This window comes from Acanthopagrus latus, chromosome 19 (assembly GCF_904848185.1).
Source record: "Acanthopagrus latus isolate v.2019 chromosome 19, fAcaLat1.1, whole genome shotgun sequence".
NCBI lineage: Eukaryota > Metazoa > Chordata > Actinopteri > Spariformes > Sparidae > Acanthopagrus > Acanthopagrus latus.
In genome coordinates, this window is record NC_051057.1 from 1152088 (window position 1) to 1161131 (window position 9044).

General features: G+C 44.9%; 1 long non-coding RNA gene across 1 annotated transcript; it reads left to right on the forward strand.

Moving 5' to 3' along the window:
- The first annotated feature begins 242 nt into the window (after positions 1-242).
- On the forward strand, positions 243-1968 carry LOC119008813. The gene is made up of 3 exons (XR_005071565.1): positions 243-552; positions 1540-1663; positions 1837-1968. It is a non-coding gene; the product is annotated as an uncharacterized LOC119008813 (long non-coding RNA).
- Positions 1969-9044: the final 7076 nt, after the last annotated feature.

Consider the following 9044-nt stretch of genomic DNA (forward strand, 5'->3'; position numbering starts at 1 on the left):
GTATATGTGCATACCTGGAGTGCCTCCTGACCCCTTAAGAGTGATTTACCACCACTAAGTCAATGTTTTTTAAACTGGCTGAGTCAGGAAATGTGTCTCTAAATGAGCCATTTGGATTTCACCCATACTGTTTACGTAACAGTACGGGCGATTTGAATATTCCCACCCTCATGCTGGATATCTCCTCCCATATTACGCCGGCTACCTGAAGGAGGATCCGCCATTTTCTCACTTCACTTGTATGCAACAACCTGACCGCAACCATGTGCAACCCGAAAGCCAAGCACTCCTGCTCTGTCGTCGGATGCACGGACACTCATGTTTCCCTACATTGCCTTCCTACCAAAGAGAAGCGAAGCGAAGTAGCTAAATTTTATTTTTCAGGGAAACGTCCCAGCTTCACTGAGCAAAAGCGTTGTTGTCTATGCCAATCACTTAACACCGGACTGTTTCAGCAACCAGGGTCAGTATCAGGCTGGACTGGCAACGAGATTGTTCCTCAAAGATGGATCAATACCCACTGTCCGTGTCAACGCCACAGAAGAATAAACTGTAAGTATTTTAAAAAAAGTGTTGTTTGTGTTACTTTGACTGTTTAGCACATGAGCTAACGCTAACTGGTGATGTAAATATGAGGCTGAGCTAACGTTACAACATTGGGTCATAGGATTCACGGTAATGTTAATGTAGCCAAACCTTAATTTGTCATATCAGCACTCTTTTAAAACATGACAGTGAATTGAGAAAATTAATTAGGATATTGAGATTTGATAGCTTCTAACTGGCCGGTGAACCACTAAGAAGTTGTCCGCGGACAATGAGCTAGCTAGCGCTGCTCGGCCGTGAACTTGACGATGGCTAGCTAGCTCATCATCCGCGGACAACTTCTCAGTTGTTACAGCTACTGTTCCGACGTGAACACGCATGGGAAACCGTCTCCTCCACATGCTCACAGCCGATCAGACGGTGTGAAATCGTCTCAGTTGTTCGCGGACGGTGAGCTAATGTTCCGCCGTGAACACGCAGAGAGGACAGTATGAAATGCTCTGTTATTCACGGCCAGTGAGCTACGTTACGTCAATTAGCATGTTGTGCTAAAGGCTAAAGGACAGTGTGTTAGATGCCCAGGAGCACCTTGGCAGTCGAACGACTTATTTTGTGTTGATATACACGTAACTACGTGTGTAGTGTCAGCTGCTGGTATGAGAGACCCGATCTGACAGTACCAAAACTTTATCTGCAGTCAAGCAATCATTACTTTGTTTTGGAGCCTGAGACAGGGGTTACCTGTCTGCTGTGCTACGATTAACGTTAGTTATATGAAGGCATGGACACAGAAAAGTTGCCTTGCCAATATGTATTGCTCACTTACTAAATCTAATGTGAAATGAGGGATTTGCATGGGTTTGCACGGATTATGATTTGCCAGAATTTGCCTTATCAAATTGATTGTTTTAATCATAATTTCTGTCCACATAGATTTGTTTCATGTAACATGAGAAAACAGACACATAACATATTCCTTCCTTTTGTGTTGAGCCAAGCACATCTGTACAGCAGTCTGTAGTGCATCATGTTGCCTGCCAGACAGACCAACCAGTGAAATGCACGGTTGGCACACAGCTTTCCATGAGAACTCTCCCGCCTCACTTCAGAAGCACAGGTTTGTTGAACAAAAGCATGACGTAATGTTAGTCACTATGTTACTCTAATATGTAATTTTGTTTTACTCTGTTATGAATATGGATTGGCGAACATAAAACATCACTATCTGTTTAGTTGATTATAGTTTAGGGTGCATACTATGATTTTTAAAGTACTGTTTTTCCACCCAAGACTCTACCTGACTGCCCTGCATTACAATGAAAATACTGACCGACCACAGGCAACATCTACAGGTGGAGAGCTTCTGTACAGTCAACTTCCCCAAATCTAACCATGGAAAATGAACTGCAAAGCCTGTGAAAGCAGAGCCAATATTCCATAAGTTTTACACTCTTTTATTTGAAACCCACAAATAAAAAATAAAGATGGACACACAGGCAATAACACAACAGGGAGCAGTAAACGCCAGTCGAGGTTTGGCTAAGCTTTGTTATGTAAACACTCGAGGCAGGAGAAGGGGGTTGTGATCTGTAACAGCGCGGGGCAGACGGCTACTGAGCCCGTAAAACTTTTGTTTGTCTATGCAGTAACAAGTAACAAGTAATGTCGAGGTAAAAAAAAAAAAAAAAAGTAAACTACTAACCACTGAGAAACATCCATGTTCATTCTTGGCTGCTGAACTTCTTCTGGAGCCTCTTGTTGTTCTGGGTCGGACTCCGGCTCGAACATGTACGGTTGCACCGCAGGTTGTTGTCCGGCGGCCATTTCTTCCGGTAACTCAGCCGTTGCCATGGTCACACAATGCCGCCCTCACGTCTTCCGCAGGCAGGGAGAGGTGGGCGGCGCAAATATATCTTTGGGCGGTGCACATAGTAGCTCATCAGTATTTAAAGGGAGAGGCACTGAAACCGGCCGCCTGGAGGAGGGCTGTGAAACTGGTGTTTCAAGAACCTTGCTGTGCTCAATCCTTAAGATTTTTCGACCAAAGCATGTTACTAACATTCCATTTAGACATCAGGGAACCGTGTCAGGAAGCAGAAATGAGCATAATATGTCACCTTTAACGTTGTTGTGCTGATATCATATGTGATGAAAGAAAAGTAGCATTGCATTTGAAAAAAAAAAAAAGCTTAATAGTAACTGTCTAGTTACTAGTGAGCATTACTCTAACAAATTTGAAAGATGCTGGAGTAAGGATGACTTTTTTTTTCTTTATTGAACACGACTTAAACCAGCATTTTTCAAGATTGTCACTATGTAATGTATGTTATGCAATGATCACTATGTGAGCCTTTAATCACATGAATGTAATCTTTCTTGACCCATGCCATTTCCAGTCTGGCTCTTGTAGAACTCTCCAGGCACTGTACCATAATGCTGTGGGTTGATTGATTGCACTGTTCCACTCACACTGATGTAATGTGGTTAAGGAGCCTGTATAACCAATCAGGTGGCCATTTCCAATCCATCCCATTCCATCCAAGGATTTGTCTTGTTAATGTTACAAGGCAGCCAGTTTAACTAGAAGAAATTCTTCAGACTATGAGACATGACACAGACACAGACACAGACACACACACACATGCACGCACACACACACACACACACACACACACACACACACCACTTTCTGACAAATTAAATAAAACTTAAATCATTATTTTATTTCCCTCCAACCTTTTAATTGATAATTCTGACCAACAGTTTCTTGCTGTAGCAATACTTACATCAGTGAACCCCTCGATTTTTCACAAAACATTGTATCACCTTTTTAATTTACACAGTCATCCTCTTGTCCTCAAAGCATAATCAGTTCAGAATTTTCAAGATCTTTTTACAGTACTGTGGACAGCAAAATTATATGCCACAATTACACCATACACCAACAACACCATAATAATGATAAAAAATGTGATAAGATGACTGATGTATGGCTTGGATGCAGCTGCTTGGCCATTAAAACCCTTTCCATGAAGTACCATGCAGTACCATGCTGGAATTCAGTGAGCTCCTGAGAACGACCAATTCTTTCACAGTTGTTTGTAGAAACAGTCTGCATGCCAAAGTGCTTGCTGTTATATACCCATGGTCATGAAAGTCATTGGAACACCTGATTTCAATTATTTGGATGGATGAGTGACTACTTTTGGCAATACAGTGTCTGTTTGACAGTTTTGTGATGGGAAAAGGAATGTTGGAAATAAACCCTTTCACAGCTGAGTTTTCATTCAAGTTTTATCTGCTTGTAAATGGAAAAAATAAATGAATTGACTTTGGAGTGCCAGAGCCACAACTTACACTTTTGAGTAAAATAGGATAGGCAATTCATCACATTAATTTTTATTTATGTTTTGCTCAACTTCCAAACGTTTTTGGAATTTTTTTTTACACTGCACCATATAAAAAGTGTCACATAGTAAAGTTTAGCATCTAATGTAAGTTATAAAAGTAGCAAAGTGCAAACAGATGCACATAAAGATAACCATGCGGACTAAATGATACACATACAGGAATAATACAGCTTGCAGACTTATAAAAACAAAGGGTGGCATAATGCAATGACAGTTTGTAATTAATGTTATGCAACCATACAACATACTTGTATGTATGTATGTATGTATGTATGTATGGTGATTACATAGCTACATAAACACTAATACACCCAGGAAATAATTCTGTACTGTATTTTTCAGATTTTGTATCTGGGTAAAGCAGTTTTACATCTGGTAAATACAGCCCTCATCCTTGACTGTGTGTGAGAACCTAGCATCAATGATATAAAACTCATAGTCCACTGGTCCCCGTCCTGCTGTAGGCCTGTCCTCTTTTGTTTTGGGAGTGAGTAAACAGGGGTGTGTGCCCCTATAAAACTGGGCTTGGGATACTCCGTGACAAAATGTGTGGCTCAACCAAATACTTGGATCCTTTAATGCTCTTGGGAGTACTCAACCTGCCAACTTTGACTAGAACAAAAAATAAATAAATAAATAAATGAAGCTAAACTTGTTTATAAACCTTATGGTTCTCAGCCACCTTCTGTGGTATGGCCCATTGGGATTTGGGTACCTCTATTCCATACTGGTTGCAGATGTTCCTGTATACTATCCCAGCCACTTGGTTGTGCCTCTCCATGTACTCTGACCCAGCTAGCATCTTACACCCTGCTACTATGTGCTGGACTGTCTCAGTGGCTTCTCTGCACAGTCTGCATCTTGGGTCTGATCTACTCTGGTAGATCCTGGCCTCTATGGCTCTTGTGCTTATGGCCTGTTCTTGTGCTGCCATGATTAGTGCCTCTGTGCTGTCTGTCAGTCCTGCATTTTCCAGCCACTGGTAGGATTTCTTGATATCAGCCACTTCTTCTATCTGACGGTGGTACAGGCCATGTAGGGGCTTGTCCCTCCAGGTTGTCTGCTCCTCCTCCTCTGCACTCTCATCAGGGTTCTGCTGCCTGAGACATTCACTTAGCAGTTCATCCTTCAGGGCCATTTCTTCGATGTATTCTCAAATTTTCGATGTTTCATCCTGGACCATGGCCTTGACACTCACTAGCTCTCGGCCTCCCTCTTTCCACTTAGTGTATAGCCTCAGGGTGCTGGACTTTGGGTGGAACCCTCCATGCATGGTGAGGAGCTTTCTAGTCTTGATATCTGTGGCTTCTATCTCCTCCTTTGGTCAGCTTATGATACCAGTGGGGTATCTGATGACTGGTAGTGCGTACATGTTGATGGCTCGGACCTTGTTCTTACCATTCAGCTGACTTTTCAGGACCTGCCTAACTCTCTGGAGGAATTTGGCTGTAGTTGTCTTCCTTGTGGCCTCTTCATGGTTTCCATTAGCCTGTGGGATGCTAAGGTACTTGTAGCTGTCTTGGATATCACCAATGTTGCCCTCTGGTAGGTCAATCCCCTCAGTCCTGATCATCTTGCCTCTCTTTGAGACCATCCGGTCACACTTGTCCAATCTGAATGACATCCCTATGTCATCGCTGTAGATCCTGGTGGTGTGGATCAGTTAGTCTATTTCTCGCTCACTCCTGGCATACAGCTTGATGTCATCCATGTAGAGCAGGTGGCTGATTGTTGCCCCACTACGGAATCGGTACTCATAGCTAGTATTCGTGATGATCTATGCAGAACAGCAGTGGTGATAGCACATCTCCTTGGTAGCAATCGGCTTTGAATTGGCCTCTAGGGTTGTCTCCCACATTTCCACTGAGTTCTGGATGAATGCCCTTAGGCTCCTGTTGATCTTATACAGTTTCAGACATTCCAGTATCCATGTGTGCGGCATTGAGTCATAGTCTTTCTTGTAGTCAGTCCAGGCAGTGCACAGGTTGGTCTGTCTCTTCTTACAGTCTTGGGTGACTGTTCTATCAACCAGTAGCTGGTGCTTGGCTCCTCTGGTGTTACTGCCAATTCCTTTCTGCTCATGTATTGAGCCACATGCTTACTCATTTTTGCCGCAATGATGCCTGACAGGGTCTTCCATGTTGTGCAGAGACAGGTAATTGGCCAGTAGTTGGATGGGATGGGTCCCTTCTGGGGGTCCTATTTATGGATCATATCAGGGCCTGGTGCTGTCCAGCTCTTCATCTTTGAGCTGATAGTCGTTGTTTGGCAGTTTCAAGTGCTTCTGGTATGGAGAGTGGGTGCCCCTTTATTCACCATGTTCCCTTTCTGCAGTTCTGCTAGCTGGCTAACTTCTCTCCGTGTTGCCTTTATCTTGGCCTCTAACTGTCTCTAGTAGATCTTCTGAAGGTACTTGGCAACTCAGCTTCGGTATTCGTCGGGGGCTCCAGGTTTCTAGTTGGGTCACGATCTTCCTTCTCAGGTCAGCAGCTCTTGTGTTGAGGCTGTTGATATCTGTTGGGGCTTGGTGCCCAATCTCTGGTTGTGTGGATGATGATGACATGTCATGACCTGTCATCCTGGCACCCCCTTGCCATAGCATTGTTGTTGTATTTCATCAATCTCTAGTTGTGATAGTAGATTTCGATTATGGATGTTGGAACACTGGGCTAACAACTGTTTCTTTGTTAGCTTTGATTGTGGGTTTCGAAGTATCCAATGGTCCCACATTCGCTGCATGTATCCCCTCTCTATAGGATTGCTTGTATAGTAGCATTCCAGCAACTCCATATTTTCTGCCCTCGTCCATCTGTGTTTTGTTCCAGTAGCCCATTTCTCATAAGTTTTCCCTGGTTCCCTAGCAACTGACACAGACCTTGTTGACCCGGGCGACGTCTGAGCCGGTATGACGGCTATCATTTTTATGTTCACTCATCCCTGAGGTAGGCCGGTATATCATGAGGGGTCTTGCCTAAGGACCCTTACTGGATGATGTTTTTTGTCCCAACCGGGATTAGAACCCCAGTCTCCCACATTCAAGTCAGTGAAGTTGAAGTTGAAAAAGGAGCCTCATATAAGAAACAACACAAAAATAAAAAGCAGGAAAAGTCATGTAAGATATCACATGGATAGTTGTTGCTGCACCTTTACTCTCCTCCAAACTATGTCGCATTCAGAAATCAACGCTTCTTCACTGGCAGGACGGCAGCTAGTGGAACAAGGAACTGCTAACTTGAGTTGTTCAAAAACTTTGTTTTTAGTAAACTCTGTATCATCTAGTTCTCACTTTCTTTTGAGAAAGTGTAGGAGATGATGCAAGAGTAAAAGCCAACAAGCGGCATGAAACTGTCTCTACAGAATTTGCAGACAACTGTCATGTCATTTTTCTCCCAGTGGCAGCAGCACGCTCATCTCCACATACCTCCACCACCTGACTAGCTCTCCAAATAGCTCCCCGGCCGAATCTACCCTCCCCATGGTATCGAGAGAGAAAATTGGCCACAGGCTTTTGCACCCCTGGTTTATTGACCACCCTGAATTTAAAGGGCTGCAGAGCCAAATACCACCAGGTGATACGACATCCTCAGCCTCCTGTTGGAAGAACCAGTCTGTAGGAGAGAAAAGTTAGTTGTGTGGAGGAGAAGCTCCCCACAGAGGGCTTGTTTGACCATCTCAAATGCCAGCTGGCACAGCCCCATTCACTGGACTGGATCTGAGGCACCCTTCTGAGTGAGGTCAGTCATGGGACTGGTCAGGTCCGCAAAGCAGGGAATGAACTGCCAGTAGTAGCCAGCCAGCCCCAAGAACCACCTCACCTCTTTTTTTGTTTTGGGTCTCGAGCACGCCCCAATTACAGCTGTCTTATCTACCTGTGGAGGCACCTGCCTGCTAGCAAGTGGTACCCCAGATACCATACCCCCCCGTCCAACCACACACTCCTTTGGGTTGGCCAACCAACTGCTGCATATGCTCAGCCCAGCTGCCAATGTGGATGATCACATCATCCAAATAGGTGGCCAGTCCATGAGGCGCTGGAAGGTGGCAGGGGCACAACCCAAATGAAAATGCAACAAATTGGTGCAAACCATATGGGGTGGAGAAGGTCTTGTCCTTAGAACCTGGAGACAAGGGAATCTGCCAGTAGCCCTTGGTCAAATCCAGTGTCATGAAAAAGCGAGCCGTGCCTAAACGATCGAGGAGCTCGTCAACCAGGGCATCGGGAAGGCATTCAATTGTGAAACATCATTCACCTTACGGTAGTACACACAGAACCGGAAAGTCCCATTCTTCTTGGCCACTAGAACTATGGGGCTACCCAGGCACTGTTGGACTCTTCTATTACCCCATCTCCAATTCCTCCTGAGCCACTTTTATCTTGTGTGGTAACTGATAGGGCCATGAACCCACTGCCTCAACCTGGCAACATCTGCTCCCTGGGACAGTGTGAGATCATCACCACACAGAAGCGAGGTGGAATTGGAGGAGTTTGGCACCTCAGGCCCCAGATCATCTCTCTCTGTCACTGTTGTCACCAGGGAAACAGGCTCCGCCTCTCTCCAGGCTTTGAGGAGGTTGAGGTGGTAAATCTGTGTTGTCCCTCCCCTGTCAGAACACACCACCTCATAGTCGACCGTCGGTCACTCGCCTTGTGACCACGGAGGGTCCTTGCCACTTGACAGCAGGAGTAATACAAGCACCTTATCTCTTGGTTCAAATTGTCTCAATCTAGTTCCTCTTTTGTACAGGCACCGTTGACACTCCTGGGACATAAGCAAATTCTCCCATGACAGCTGCCCTAGTGTGTGGAGTTTTGGACTGGACTTCATTTTTTACCCGGGCTCAGGCCTTCCTCCCAGCTTTCCTTAACCAGGTCCTGAGCCCCCCACGGTGTCCAGCCAAACAGCAGTTCAGAGGGTGAAAATCTTGTGGAGGCCTGGGGTGCCTCCCTCACTGCAACAGCAGAGGATCTAACCACTTATCCCAATTGTGGTCATCCTCATGCACAAACTTACTAATCATGGACTTCAAAGTTTTGTACTGATACAAGACTGTCGGTCTGCGGGTGATACACGCTAGTCTGAATTGACT